Source organism: Cnephaeus nilssonii (assembly GCF_951640355.1).
Source record: "Cnephaeus nilssonii genome assembly, chromosome: 21".
NCBI classification, from domain to species: Eukaryota; Metazoa; Chordata; class Mammalia; order Chiroptera; family Vespertilionidae; genus Cnephaeus; species Cnephaeus nilssonii.
In genome coordinates, this window is record NC_137092.1 from 4,078,648 (window position 1) to 4,094,601 (window position 15,954).

Here is a 15,954-nt window from a genome sequence, read left to right on the forward strand (position 1 = left end):
ACATCCCTCCAGGAGTCCCAGATTGGAGAGGGTACAGGCTGGGCTGAGGGACAACCCCCCGCTGTGCACGAATTTTGTGCACCGGGCTTCTAGTAAAATATAATAGAATTTTGTCAAATGGTTTTTCTGAGGTTATTGTGTTTTATTTTTACCCTATTGATATGTATATAATTAATTGATTTTAGTATATTGAGCCAACTTGGTATGTGTATAGTAAGTCTCACTTGGTCATGGTGCCTAATTCACTTTATATGTTGCTGGATTTTTTGTTGTTGTTTGTTTTTAAATTATTTTGCTCCATTTGACATTTGTTTGATTTGTCTCTCCAATTAAATGCTATGTTATATCCCATGTTTAAATTATGTTTCTTCTCTTCCTTCTTGTTCTCTTGCGGAATCCATGATTACATAATATACATTTACAAATATTACTTAAATAAAAGATTTAAGGCATAATTTTAGAAGATTGTTTTGGTACAGTGAAAGAGAAAACTATATTGTAGGGGGGAAATGTAGTTTTCTTACATTCAAAATAATGTCCTGAAATTGTGATTTTTTTTTTTTTTAGACAAAATTATAATTTCCCCAAAAATATATTTGTTTGAGAATCTTAATTATAGTACAGGTGTTCCCAAATGTTTACGTACTTTCTTGGGAATATATGATGATCGCTCATATATCAGAAAATTCAGTGAGTCTCATGTTGCCTCTTACCTGAATTTCTCATTGTTAACACTGTTCAGCGGATGGCAATGTTGGAACAGTGCATTTAATTAATTTATTTGCTCCTCATGCTATTTTTACCTTATTTTAAGTGTGCCCCTGGGGAACAGTATGGTTTTGTTAAGAAGCATAAGGCATGTTCATTCCATGGTTAATACAAAATATAATTTTTATTTGGCCCTCCTCAGATTGATTACAAAGATCCTGAAATGGAATGTTTCATTTGTTACTAATGGCCAGGCCATGGCATTTTACTCTTGTTCAGTAGGAACTTTCCTGTCTTTATTTCTTCCTGAAAAGTAAATTGCTGCATACCTCAGTGTCTTTGGGGCTGCTGTTAAAAAACACTGCACTGCGTAGCTTATAAACAACATCAATTTATTTGTCATAATTCCGAAGGCTGGAAGTCCAACATCCGGGTGCCAGCGTGGTTGGTTGATGGCCCTCTGCGAGGTGGTGCTTCTCCTCCCCTCACAGGGTGGAAAGGTCAAGCTGAGTCTCTGGGCCCCTCCTTAAAGGGCACTAATGCCATTCATGGAGGCTCCACCCTTGGGACCTAATCACCCCAAATGCCACACACCCTAATATCATCACCTCGGGAATTAGGTTTTCAGAATAGAAATTTTGGAGGTCACAGACATTCAGATCATAGCACCTGACGTGAAACGCTGTCCTGTTTTCCTAAGTCTCTTTGAAGCCTAGAGTTCTGCACTTGATCCACAAGGACAATAGCTGAACCTTTACTGCCTTCTTCTGTCCATACCGCCACACCAGCAATCACGTGCCTTCATCCCTCACTTTTCTTTCTGACATTACAAGAGAGAGCTGGGATGGAGTTTCAGATCAGGCCTATCTGAACAGCTTTCTGCAGTTTCTCTCACAACCTTGCAACTTCTGTCGACACATCTGTGTGTATGTAGAATGCACCTGTCATGCTTCTACCACCTGCCTGTCATGCTTCCCCCACCTGCCTGTCATGCTTCCACTACCTGCCTGTCATGCTTCCACCACCTGCCTGTCATGCTTCTACCACCTGCCTGTCATGCTTCCACCACCTGCCTGTCATGCTTCCCCCACCTGCCTGTCATGCTTCTACCACCTGCCTGTCATGCTTCTACCACCTGCCTGTCATGCTTCCCCCACCTGCCTGTCATGCTTCTACCACCTGCCTGTCATGCTTCCACCACCTGCCCGTCATGCTTCCCCCACCTGCCTCTCTTGCTTCCCCCACCTGCCTGTCATGCTTCCCCCACCTGCCTGTCATGCTTCTACCAGCTGCCCGTAATATCTCTATCAGCTCCCTGTAATGTCTCTCCTACCTCCCCGTAATGTCTCCCACCTCCCCGTAATGTCTCTATCCACTACCTGTAATGTCTCTATCCACTACCTGTAATGCTTCCACTGCCTGCCTGTCATGCTCCCACCACCTGCCTGAGTGTCATGTTATTGTCTCTCAAGTTGGCCTCTCTGTAACTCTTGTATCTGGCCATCATCAGCCGCATTCCCTTAAATAACCCATTCAGCTCCTGAACATTTATTTCCCTTTACTGAAAACCAAGGAAGAAACCCCTCTCACACTCAGATAATTGATGTTGATTTTAATAATGAGTTTTGGAAAGGAAAACCTACCCTTGAATTCTAACTTAAAGGACAACTTTAATCTTTAATGGTAGTAATTGCTGGCTCAGTGTTTTAGAAAATGAGTTTTGTTAAGCAGATATATTTAGCACTACCTGCAATGCTGTCTGAAAATAAGTTGCAATGAGATACCATTTTCACCTATTGGATGGGCAAAGATCAAAAACAGCTGATGAAATACAGTGATTGCAAAGATGTGAGAAAATGGTTACACTCATTCATATCTGCTAAGAAAGTAAATTATAAAAAACTTTATAAAATTAATCTGGCTATTACTGTTAACATTTCAAATGTATCTAAACCTTTTACTTCATAATTGCAATTTGAAGCCTATTTCCACACAAATAAAAATAATGGTATGTAAAGGTACATGGGCCCTGAACAGGTGGCTCAGTTGGTTGGAGGGTGGTCCCAGACACCGAAATGTTGGGGGTTCAATTCCCAGTCAGGGCACATACCTAGGTTGTGGGTTCCATCCCCAGTTGGGGTGCATATGGGAGGCAACTGATGTTTCTCTCTCACATTGATGTTTCTCTCCCTTCCTTCCTCTCTCTCTAAAATCAATAAACATATCCTTGGGTGAGGGTTTAAAAATAGATACACGGGTAGGATGTTTATTGTAATGGTATTTGTTTTGGCAGAACAAAACAACACAAACATTCTTAGCAACCTTGTGTCTATCACAGGAAAAGAATAAGTATAGTATATTCTTCTTTTTACACATTAAAATACTGTTAAAAAGACTGAATTAGATCTGCACGTATTATCTTAGAGAGAGATCTATGATATATCAAGTTGAAAATGTTGCAAAGTAATCGCTCTAGGATTTTCTCGTATCTTTAGAAAGGAAAACCACGGTCTGTCTCTAGACTTACAGTTCTTGCATTCGCTTTGTATTTTCATGTAACTCTTGTTCATTTGTCTTAATACCTAAACTAAATGGATCAGCTTTGAACATTTTTTTTGCTCAGTCATAATTATAAAAGTACCTCTCTAAATATTAATGGAAGCAGACTTTAAATCTTCATTTAAGACATTTATTTTTAAACTTTTAAGTCCAAGATAAAACTAAGTAGTTTATAGATATGAAATTTTATTTGGCTGAGGTAAAACATAGAGAGAGAAAGGCAGTTACCGTCCTTAGTTTAAATTCTACAAATTCTGCTCACTGGAAAGATGTCCTTCCCAATTTTAACCCGAGTGTAGTTAATAGTGCAACCTGTTACTTCCCCCTAGTGCCAGGATACCACATGGAACCATTTAGAATCATGATCCGCCCTTTTTATGAAATAAATATTTGTAAAAATTCCATGGGTATGTAGATGAGGGAAATGTGGAACAATTGTAGAAATAGGTGAATTTGGGCCCTAGCTGGTTTGGCTCAGTGGATAGAATGTTGGCCCTCAGACTGAAGGGTCCGGGTTCAATTCCGGTCAAGGGCACAAACGTTGGTTGCAGGCTCAGTCCCTGGCCCTGCTCGGGGCATGTGGAAGGCAACCAATTGATGTGTGCCTCTCACATCAATGTTTCTCTCTCTGTCTGTCCCCCTCCCTTTCGCTCTCTCTAAAAATCAATGGATAAATATCTCAGGTGAGGATTAACAAAACAAAACAAAAAAAGAAAAAAAGAAAAAAAATAGGTGAGTTTGGTGAATCAACCACATGGTTATTATTCGTATTTCAGGAGCTTCTTGTCTTATCTGGAATATCCTTCTTGAGAGTTAGCAAGTTGGCCTCACATAGTCAGCGTCTTGATTTGCTGGCTCAGGTGCCAGTCCTGAGGAGGAGGGCAGCGTTCATGGGTCCTCTTGTTCCATGGTCAGGTGTTCAGTTCATCTCTATAGCAACACAGGAACTTTTCCTCCACTAGAGAATATGGAGTTTCCAAGCAGGGGAACAGGTGAGCTATAAAACTCTAGGAGCGAATTCTGTGATTCTCCGTTCAGAAATGTGTTCAGTCTCCATAGAGCATCCTGATCTGACACAGACATTTCAAGCAACATCTGATCCGCTCAAGGTCGGAGCTGCTTGCACCACAACCTGAGGGGATGAAAAGACTTACTCTCCTCTAGGAATTTTTATAAAAACCCCTAGAAGTCTTAGGAGGGAGATCAGTGCACACAAAGTGATATGTTTAGCCTGCAGTATTCAGTGGAGACCTCAGATATTGAGCCAGGATACGTACGAGAGCAGCAAGCTTGATTTTATTTCTTTCCCTTCAGCAGGAGTACCCGGGCATGCTCAGACCTCTTGCCCTCCAAAGCTGCACCCATGGGAGAGGTCTTGTAATATCTTAGACACCCCTCCCAGCGTCCAACAGGTCGAGATATTCCTGAGGCTTCTCAGCTCCTTGGTCCCCTTTGTTTCTCAGGTCACCTCATCTGAAGGCAAGTCTGACAAAGTCTGGGGCTAAATGAACACAGAACCACACAGTGATTGTGGACCTCATGGGGAGGAATTACACTCTATTCCTGTCCCTTCCAGGATGAAGTTGCTTCTATTGGCCTCCATTTGGCAATGTTGTTACACTAATACTAATATTTCGGGTTTCATATTTACAAGTACACAGTTAGCATAATATAAAAGACTAGAGGCCCGTTGCAGGAAGATTCCTGCAAGAATAGGACTTCCTTGGGCCTCTTCCTGCAAGAATAGGGCTTCCTGCTGCCTCGCTCCCTCCGGTCTCCGCTGCCTCGCTCCCTCCCTTCTCCACTGCTTTGCTCCCTCCTGCAGAGCTTGGCTTCCTTCTACTCTGTCTTCAGTCTTCGCTCCATGCCTGCATATGCAAATCAACCATCATATTTGTTGGTTTAATTTGCATACTCACTCCTGATTGGCTGGTGGGTGTAGTGGAGGGATGGCCAATTTGCATGTTTCTCTTTTATTAGTGTAGATACTCCATAAATGTACATTCAAAGACAAAGAAGGATATCACAAGTTCAGTGAGCAGGAGGAGCATTCTCGCATTGGAATGAGGGAAGATGACATAAAATGCAAACTGTGTACCGGGAGAAGAAAGCTGTCCAATAAGCACTTTTGTCTTTCAATATCTTTTGTTGAAATCCCAAATGAACTCTCCTAAGAACAACATAATTTTCTTTCAAATAGTTTGCCAATACAGAGACTGATACAGTATTTGGGTGCCTGCTTCTAGAGTGGATTTTATGAAGTAATTTATCTGAGCAAAAGCTTTATAGCACCAAGGTTATAACCTAAGGCTATAGAAAAATGATATGTTTTTCATACTCAGGGAATTGGTTAATTTCTCAAGCGAAAATTCCTCCCTAATATAAATATGAGAACAATTTGTTAGCTGAAAATTCAAACTTTAGTTATAAGCAACTGAAAGAGAAATTAAAAATGTTATATTTTTCTGAAAAATGAATTTGAACAATCACAATATGTACTTTCTAAAAATATAGGTTTCTCTTTATATTCAGTGCCACATTCATAATATTATATTTGTAAACCCAAGACATTTAAGATATTAGTATAATTTTGAAAGATGAAACTAAAATAAAAACTCTCAAAGTCTACCTAAAGTAGTTAGAAAAATGTAATGTATTCAGTATTTTTCTAGTATAGGCAAAATTCTGTATTTTGAAAATATTGTTCATAGTCATTTTTTAAAACTTGGTTTTATAACTTCATGTACATTTATACTTCTCTTAAACACTCTTTAATCTGGTATTTGCTATTCAAATAAGAAGGTACATTTTGAGCTATAGTCTTCAAGTTTTGAGGCATTTGTCTAGGAGTCAACAACCAGTTTTGACTTAAAACATTTTTCTGGTTTTCTGAAATTTAAAAATTTTAATTGACAAGTGTTTTTCCTATTTGTAACAAATTGTTCCTATTGTATACCTGCCGGCATAGCAACTTAGACCAAAACGATTCTTAAGGTCGGTAAAGGGGGCATCAGTGGTGATGGAAGGAGACTTGACTTGGGGTGGTGAACACACAATACAATATACAGATGATGTGTTGTGGACTTACGCACCTGAAACCTGTATCTTATTTTTAACCAGGTCACTCCAATAAATTCAGTAAGAAGGAAAAAAAGATCTTTCAGGCAAGCTTTGGGATGAGTAGCTGTTGGTTATTTTCCCTGGAGAGTCTACACGCGTGTAGACTGGTGCGGTGGTGACATTTGCCTGTGGACTATGAGCCAGTGTGAAGGGCTCACTAGGCGCATCAGCAAATGTGCATGGAGAGGCCGGACGCAGAGGAGTTCTGAGGGTAACCTGCCGTCTCGCTTTGGTTTCTAGAAACACAACTCTATTGGTGGAGAGTGTCCTCTAAGTTGTTGAGTCAGAAATTATTTGCCCTCAAATTGTTTGGTTCTTTTCTTTGTCTGAAATCCTCACTTGGGAGTGTGAAGATGAATGGACTAGCCAGATATGAAAACATAGCTTGGAAGCACTAAGGAGGCTTATTGAGGACTAGAGGCCTGGTGCACAAAATTTGTGCGCGGGTAGGGTCCCTAGGCCTGGCCGGCGATCAAGGCCGATCTGTGGGGCAACCAGCAGGGTGATCGGGGGGCCCCTGCTGGCACCCGCTTTGGCTGGCCTGGCGCCACCTGCTCGCTGGCCCCGCCTCCTAACCACCCTGCAGCCGGCCGGCCCCGCCACCCTATTGTCCCACTGCTGCCGCTAGTTGCTTCCCTCTGCGGGGCGACTGGCCTGGTGGGGAAATCGGAGTGGGGGTGGCCTTGGGCACCCGACTTAGCTGGCCTGGGGCCTGCAGGCTGGGGGCAGCTCCTGCATTGAGCGTCTGCCCCCTGGTGGATAGTGCATGTCATAGCGACCAGTCATTCCACTGGTCCTTCCAAGGTTCTGTCACTTTGCATATTAGGCTTTTATCATATAGGATGACAGTAGTGGGTTTAATGAGACCCCAGTGAACAATTGAAGGGAAAGGGCAGGCAAATGCCATTGAGATATCTTGAAAGTAAAGTGACCTATGTAGCCACAAGTTTATTCCCATTTGCAGTCCCAGACCTCAGGTGGCTGTGCCAGGGTGGCGGGCAGCCCTTCTGTGTGAGTCCTGCTTGCTTGCGGATGACTTTCATGGTGAGTCATTTCTAATCGTCTCCAATAACCTCTTCTGTGAAGGGTTTAACGAACAGAAAAGAAGTCTCTACGTTCTCCAATTAAAGGAAAAAACACAGTCCTCCTCAGTAGACTCAGTGCGTCAGATGGCGTATCCCGTAGCTTTCCATTCTGGTTTGGATAAAATAGGTTGCCCTCTTTGCCTGGCAGTGCTTGCGTCACCCGTAAAAGAGCACATTTACCGCTTTGGGCAGGAGGGCATTGCATGCTGAAGGGGACAGACGTGGCCCCTGCTTAGTAGTCCGGTCAGGGAGCCGTGTGTGTGTTTTCATCTTCGCTGGCTGCGTGACCCGCCGCTTTCCATTCCGATGGCATCGCCTCTAACTCGGCCACCTCCCCGAGAATCCTTTTCTGTGTGTTATTTACATCCTTCAGATATTTGCAGATCATTTTCATATTCCCTTCGCCGGCTATAAATATTACGCTGCTCTAATCTCCCCCCATCAGTCAGTCTTCCTTCTCATTATTTCCCTGGGTTCTTTCCCGCATTTCTATGTGTACTTGGTACCGAGGCGCCTCAGAATGAGCACAGTATAACAGCTGCAGTCTCACCAATGATAGCATCGGTTTCCATTCTGAGTGTAGGTTTCTTTTTATTGACCATAATATTCATGGGTTTTGTTTCTTTTGTTGACTGTGTTATATCACTTTTCCCTATGAAATATTTTAATTAAACTAAGTCTTTTCTATGTCATCATTTCTAATATTCCTTTCTGATGTTCAATAATTACAAGGACACTCTAAAATCCATGATTTCATGTTCTGTTTGATGGCACTTTTGTTTACTTTTCTTAGAAATTCTGTATTTTCAGCATTTAGATACCCTCATTTCCTCATTTAGATAATTTCTGAAAGTGTTAAATAAAAGAGAACTGAAATCTAATTAGTGCAGGTAAGCTGCTTCCCTACAGGTACTCTGTAGTAGGTATTTAGCATTACTCTGATGACGATATTTCATTCAGCATTTAAACCAGGAAGAAATGGTTATATTCTCACAAATGAGATCATTTGGATGCAGAATTTCATGAAACATTTTTTTATACAAAATATGGTTATGAATGACCCAACGTAGTGTGTGTCCCAGGGAAATAGAAAATGTTAACACTGCAAACTTTTACATAGTTCCCTATTGGTGCTATGATTCTGGGTCCCCAACTCCCAAAATACTGCCCACATTATAGTGTCAATTTTTGTAATAAAGTACAACACTCATTGCATGATCCTGTGGAAACCAGAAAGGTAAGTTCCTAACTCTCTGTATAAAATTTTTCCTTATAAATTTAACGTATTTTGAAATTCAAAGTATGGTTGTAAGTGCATCCTGTACATAGGGACATAAGGATATTGGATATGTAAAAATTGGAAATATAACACAAAAGAAGAAGATAGAGAGGCCTAAGAGAATATATTCTGGACACTTCCAGTTTGGGCTGGTTAACAGGTTTTGGGGGGTAAGGGAAGGGATTTCAGCCGAAAGGCAGATGAATGGATGCTGTGGTTCATACCCAGAATCCATTGCCTCCATTGATTTTATTCAGGTGCTCACTTCTCTGGTATGCGATTGGGTGAAGACGATCCCATATCTGGCTCCAAATATTGTTTCTGATTAGTCATAGCCAATATCGGTCATCTCAGTATATGCAGGAGAAATTGAACAAAAGCTAAACTCCACGTTTGATTAAAAAAAAATCTTTCAGCAAAGTTAGAGCAAAGGGTAATTCTTCAGCCTGATACAAGTGTCTACATCAACTCCATAGTTAGCATAATAACTAATAGCAAATGACGAACTTTTTCCCCTTAAATGAGAGAAAAAGACAAGTATATCTACTCTCACACCTTCTATGTAATGTTGTGTGAAGGTTTTAATAAGGGTAATAAGATGTGAAACAAAGGTTGGAAAGGAAGAAGTAAAACTATCTTGATTTGTAGACAACAGGATCATCCATGTAGAAAATCTGATAGATTTTCAAGAATGTTACTAGAACCAACGTATAAGAAGGCTGTAGGATATAGTACCAATATACAAAAATCCATTGTATTTCTATACTAAGTAGGAAATCATCTGAAATTAAAAATACATTTATAATATCAGACAACTATATCAAGACCTGTATCAATTAAATCAAATAACATAAACATGAAAAAAAGGTGTGTGATCACACTGAGAACTATAAATGTTGCAGATTGCTGTTTTTTATTGCAACTACAGAAGGCTTAAATAAAAGGAGAACAGGACCTTGGTCATGTCTCAGAAGACTTCATATAATGAAGAGGTCAGATATCTTTAAAATAGATGATAAGTTAATGAAATACCTATTAAAAACTCAGCAGGCTTTTTATAGAAATTGACATGTTGTTTTTAAATTCCTCCAGACACTCCAAGGACCTAGGATTGCCAAAACAACTTTCAAAACATAGGGACAAAGTCAAAGGGCTAACGATGTCAAAACTTGCAACAACTCTACAGATTTATGACTGTGATATTTTTGTGATTGGGGTAGTACTGGCATTATAGAATACGTTTGAAGCAGTTCTTTCCTACTTTTTGGAAGATTTGAAAAGTATTACTATTAATTCTTTGTGAAGCGATTGGTAGAATTGACCAGTGAACCCATGTGGACCCACATTTTTCTTTGTTGGGAGGTTTTTGAGTTTTTATTTGGATAGGTAGGTTCACATTTTATATTCTTCATACGTCAGCTTGGTAATGCATGTTTTTCTAGGAATATGTCTATTTCATCTAGGTTATTTAATTTGTTGTTATCCAACTGACCACAGTATTCTCTTATGATCCTATTGATAGCTATAATATCCATAGTAATGTTCCTACTTTCATTCCTGATTTTAGTAATTTGAGTTACTACCTAACATTTGTCAATGTTATCTTCTTAAAGGACTGAGTTTTTAAGGTGATCACTTTGTGAAACCTCACCTTTTGTTCTTTCTATTCTCTTTCAATAAGCTAAATACATCACTTGAGTTTCATTGACCAAAGCAGATACTGTGAGTTTGAGCTGCTGATCCACCACACAGTGGCCAACTTGTGGATGTATAGTTGCAAATCTTTATTTTGTTTTTTACTCACTGTGCTCTGATTAGCACCAGAAACGTTCCATGAGATCCCCTGAAGCTAGGGGATGGAGTGGATTTATTTCTTGATCTTGTTAAATGGTGTGTAGTACTCTCAGTTCCTATTCTTGTTGAGAGGGAGTCTTAGATTCTGCAATGTGATGGCAAGTCCTGAGTATTTGTCTCCCCCCACCTCCACTCCCCCACTCTGCCCTGCACCTACATTTTCCTCAGGTGCCCTCCCTCTGTGCTGGGCACCTCCAGTGGCTCGCTGTGCCTCTTGTGTTCTTAAAAGGACACATATCAGATTGGATTAGGGCCCACTGTACAGAACTTATTTTAACTTAGTCACCCTTTTAAAGGATCCATCTCCAAATTCAGTCCAGTTTGGAGGTATTTGGGGATCAGGGCTTTCACACTGAATGTTGTTGGGACACTGTTCAGCCGATAACAGCTCTCCTGTCGATGACTTCCATGCCTTGCCCTTTGTTTAGTAATAAGCTACCATTTATAAAGCCCCTTTTATCTGGGGCCTCAAACACTTGAAACTTGTTCTGCAGCTCAGTTAACTTGATATCTCTCAGTTATGTAGTGTCACCTTATCCATAGGCACTGATAAATGTAAACTGATACATCATGGCACACGGTGAAACACAGAAAGGGGAATCTAAAATTGCCCAGGAAATAAAGTACATTCAGGGTGATAAAAAGGAGGTTGCTTCAATGTTCCCATTCACTTAATTCGGGCCTTCTGTTTTTAATATTTTTACCTGAAGTCATGCACTCCTATAGGCAAGTTTTATTGTTTGTTTGTTGATTGTAAAAGAAACCTCTATTCTTTTCAACCTTTTAAAATTGTTCAGGGCAATTAAGCCCTACAAAACCCAGCAACAAGGCCAGAATATGGAGTGCTCAATTTGCATATTCAAATTTGCAATTATGTGCCTGGTAATATGCAAATAAGCCTATTTTCTTTTGACTAAGAACTTTATGGTAGGAAATTGCCTACTTGTCCTTGCAAAAAAGCAGACACCAACAATCAGCCTTCCCCCTAAATGGGTTTTGTTTTTTGAAAACTGTCTATCTGTGAGACCCCAACTCTCTGTATAAAACTGCAATAGAAGAAAGAAAAGTATGGTGTTCTAAATATTTGATGGTTTATACCTACCTATAATAATAAAAGCATAATATGCTAATTAGACAGGACAGCCGAACGACCTCTGGAAGACCTTCTGGACGTCCTTCCGGATGACCTTCCTGACCACCTTCCTGACCAAGCCAGGGTTGCAAGGGCCGCCCCCCTCCCCCGGCTTCTAGTGTACACATGTGTACACATGCATATGCAAACATATATGTGTATTTATGTGAATGTGTGTATGTTTGTGTATATACATTTCTATAGTTTTTAGACAGCTCAAAATCTAACAAATCCTGAGTAGTGGATAGTCTACAGTTACTATGTGGTCATGATGTTGGCCTGGTATTGAATATTGTACAATACAGTACAATTCCTTTCAAATACGTATTTTAAAGAATGAAGTTAATTTTCCTTACAGATATCATTTTCTTTTCAATTCCTATCAAGCACAATGTAAAGTTAACTTTGAAATTATTAGAAACCTAATTGTATCTCTGAATAACATTTACACAACATATAAAACCACGAAGCATACAAATATACAAGCTACAACACAAATGGATCAATTCTGATATTGTTTTAATGTTTTCCTAGCCTAAAATGAGATATAATGTTCTCATTTGTAAATACCTTTATTAGGTGCCGGGACCCATTGCAATGTGCGTGTGAATGGAGGTTTCCCCACACCAAGAGTCAATTCTTGGGCACCAATTGGATGTCCAAGAATTTAACTCATTTCAACTCAGTTCTGACACTGTCCACCCAGAGATAAAAGCAGAGTCCACAGGCCCAGGGCTCTGTCCCACAAGACCACCCGCCGCTTCGGATGCCAATAGCACCTGCGTTTGTGACCCATTAGCTCCCAATTGGAGGTTCCCACAACCTCCTCCTTCAGTTAATTTGTTCCAACTGCTCACAGAACTCAGGAACACCTGTTTACTCTCTGGGTTAGTGGTTTGTGGCAAGGGATATTAAAGAATACAAATCACAGCCACAGGAAGGGACCCGCGGGGCCAGGTCCCAAACAAAGGAGCCTGTGTCCTCAGGGAGCTTGGACCTGCACCATGGCACATGGCAGGTGGACTCACTCTGGCTTTCCAGTCTCGGACCTCTCTGAAGCCTGTCCTTAGGGGCTGAGGAGGCTGCATTCCATAGGCAGCATAGAGGAACTCACTGGCCATTGGTCGGTGGTTCCACTTCTCGCCCCTCTCTCCTTCCTGGAAGTCGGGATGGGGCTGACAGGCCCAATCCTCTGCTCACCAATCTCTGGTCATTAGGTGCTTCCCCAACCCCCTCATTAGCATACACCCCGCTGCGGTGCAAGGGGGCTTATTATGAATAATGACACCCACTTTACCATGTCCACTCTGAAGACTTCTCAGGAACTAAGGACCAGAGACCAAATTCTTTTACCAAAGATGCTCCCACTAATTTTATCACTTCCAAAGCTCCAAGGGTTTGAGGAGCTGTGAGGCAGACACTGTGGAAGAACAAACATATCTGAGAAAAATTTTTTGGTCATCAGAATGACCAAATGCTTGCACACAGACACACACACATGCACATGCACATGCACACACATACACGCACATATGTATCTCTTATAAATCACAATACTACACACAGTACTTACTATCCAAGCAGACCTTTTATGTTCAATAATTTCAGTTATCCTCCTCTTGGTCTGACCAATGTAGATTATACTGTACTACCCGAAATACCCTTTAAACATGTTCTTTGTGTGTTTTTTCCCCACATGGGTAAGGAATTCTAGTTATTCTTTATTTAGTCGCACGTAATGTCATAAAATGGGTTTTCCAGTATTGAAGCAATCCTGGGGCAGTCCTGAAGGGGATGACATATCATGGGTTTGACAGGGAATTAGAGAAAGACATCATACACAGAACCTGTGTGTGAGTATGCAGGGTGGGGCAAAAGTAGGCTCACCATTGTTCCGATGGAAAATAATACGATTAATAAATAATAAGATAAGAATCAACCATTTCCCATTCTCACAACTGTAAGCCAACTTTTGCCCCTCCCTGTACATTATAAAACGTAAAGCTTTTGAGTACTGTTTTTCTGAATCATTTAACAGAGACATCCTCCCTCACGTGTTATTACATAGCCCCCATGACATAGGACAGACACCAGCCCAGTGCTTTGGTGGGGGAAGCGCCCTTTTTGATCCTCCCACCAACTGTTTACGAAGGCAGCCTTAACATTTCCCTCAGAACTTCCAAACAGAGGAAACCTGTTAAACACCCTGCAAAACTTCTGGTGGACAAAGCTTTCAAATGTATTGAGTTACTTCTTTAAAAGAGGCTTTGCTCATAGGTGCCTGTGAGTGGGATCTATTCAGAATTTTAGGTAATTCACATGGCCTACATGTAGGGGGTGGGAGGGTGAACACACTGCTACATGTCTTTGGGTAGAAGACGGTGGCTCTGCACTGAAGATGCATACATTCTTCTTTCTCTGCAAAGACTGTGCTTGTTGTTGTACATGAGAACCCACGTCCACATCGACCCGTGGTTCAGGATGGCAGCTGCGAATACAGGACCCGCGGACGCCTCCAGAGAAGAAGGAACAAAAGCAGACGCTGTGATTTTTTATTTTTATTTTTTGGCCCCTTTCAAAGAAGAGATGAGGCCCAATGGGAAGGCAAGTCACTAGACAATTAATAAACATTACTTTCCTCTCCCCGCTTACTTTTATTGCCTCATCCTGTCTAGTTTTATGGGTTTGTTCTCGCCGCCCTAATCTTTCCCTCCAGTAATTTCATGTTGATTTAAAGTCAGCTTTCCTGCAGCTTTTCCAGCCTGGGGAGCTCATGAACAGTGTGCTCACCTGGCATTTTTCCTGGACCCTTCACAGCCATCCTTAAGAGTTAAACACAGTAGGTGAAAAAATTGAAACATGTTAATAGAAAAATGAAGGAAAGGACTTGTCTTAGTATATCAAGAAGATGAAGCAATGGCAAGAGAGTTCTACACCATCTAGGTTTGGTTTTTTAAAATACGGTTTTATTGATTTCAGAGAGGAAGGGAGAGGGAGCGAGAGATAGAAACATCAATGATGAGAGAGAATCATTGATCAGTGGCCTCCTGCCCACCCCAATCTGGGGATTGAGCCTGCAACCCAGGCATGTGCCCTGATCAGGAACCGAACCGTGACCTCCTGGTTCATAGGTCAGTGTTCAACCACTGGCCACGCTGGCCGGGCAGACCATGTAGGTTTTATCTTTGGCTTGTCACGTGCTCCCACAGCTCCTTAAAGACACGGGGTGACAGCTCTCCTCCAAGGTCAGGGTATTCTGTTCGTGGAAGGGAAAAGCATGAAAGAGATTTACTGGGCAGCCACGTGCATCTCTGCATTTTATCGCCCTCCAATATAAATGCATAGAAGATGCTCGGAACAGTGTTTAAAAAGGAGTCCTAATGAATTATAAATGATGATAAATCTGACTTGATTTCACAGTGATGGGTGTTTTATATATTTAATACTTCAACTATGTAGGCTGCCTTTTGTTACCTAGTTCTTTTAAGTTCTGATATGTGGTTCATTATGCAGAACTGGTATTTAAGGGGCATCAACTAAAACAACAAAACTATAAGAATAAAATATAAATGTAGAACAGCCTTTTATTACGTAGGCACTGAATACTAAGGTGTATGAACATACATAAATATATACTCTCTACTTGGATTTTCTCTCTCATATAAAAGCATTAATTGTTGAATCAAGGACCTATTTAATTTTGATAACTACAGGTTATTATTTTTCTTACCTAAGGGAGACACAGATACTGCAATAAAAGCCCAACATTTTTATATGAGAAAACTATACAGATCTTTATGAATTTGCTAACTTGAGTATCTTAGTTGCATGACCCAAAATCATAAATATTGTATGATTTTATAGAATTTATATTCTTTGAAAAGAACTTGTCCTTTTTTGCCTTTATTGCATACCCCAAATAAATTAATAGTTACTGATATTTGTTCCCTAACCTGTTATTATGGCAATATTGTGAGAATATTAACTGCATTGTTTGATATTAGGATATTATCAGAATATATTCCACAAAAGTATTAATAAAATTTAGTTTTTTATCAAATAAAAGTATAATTAAATGTTTTAATCCTATCCAGTTAGTCGAACACAATGTGAATTACTTAACAAATTCAGAGTATTATATATTCGTCATAATAGCCTATTCTCATTTTTGATCATTTATAATACTCTCTATATCCACACATTGTGTATAAAGTATA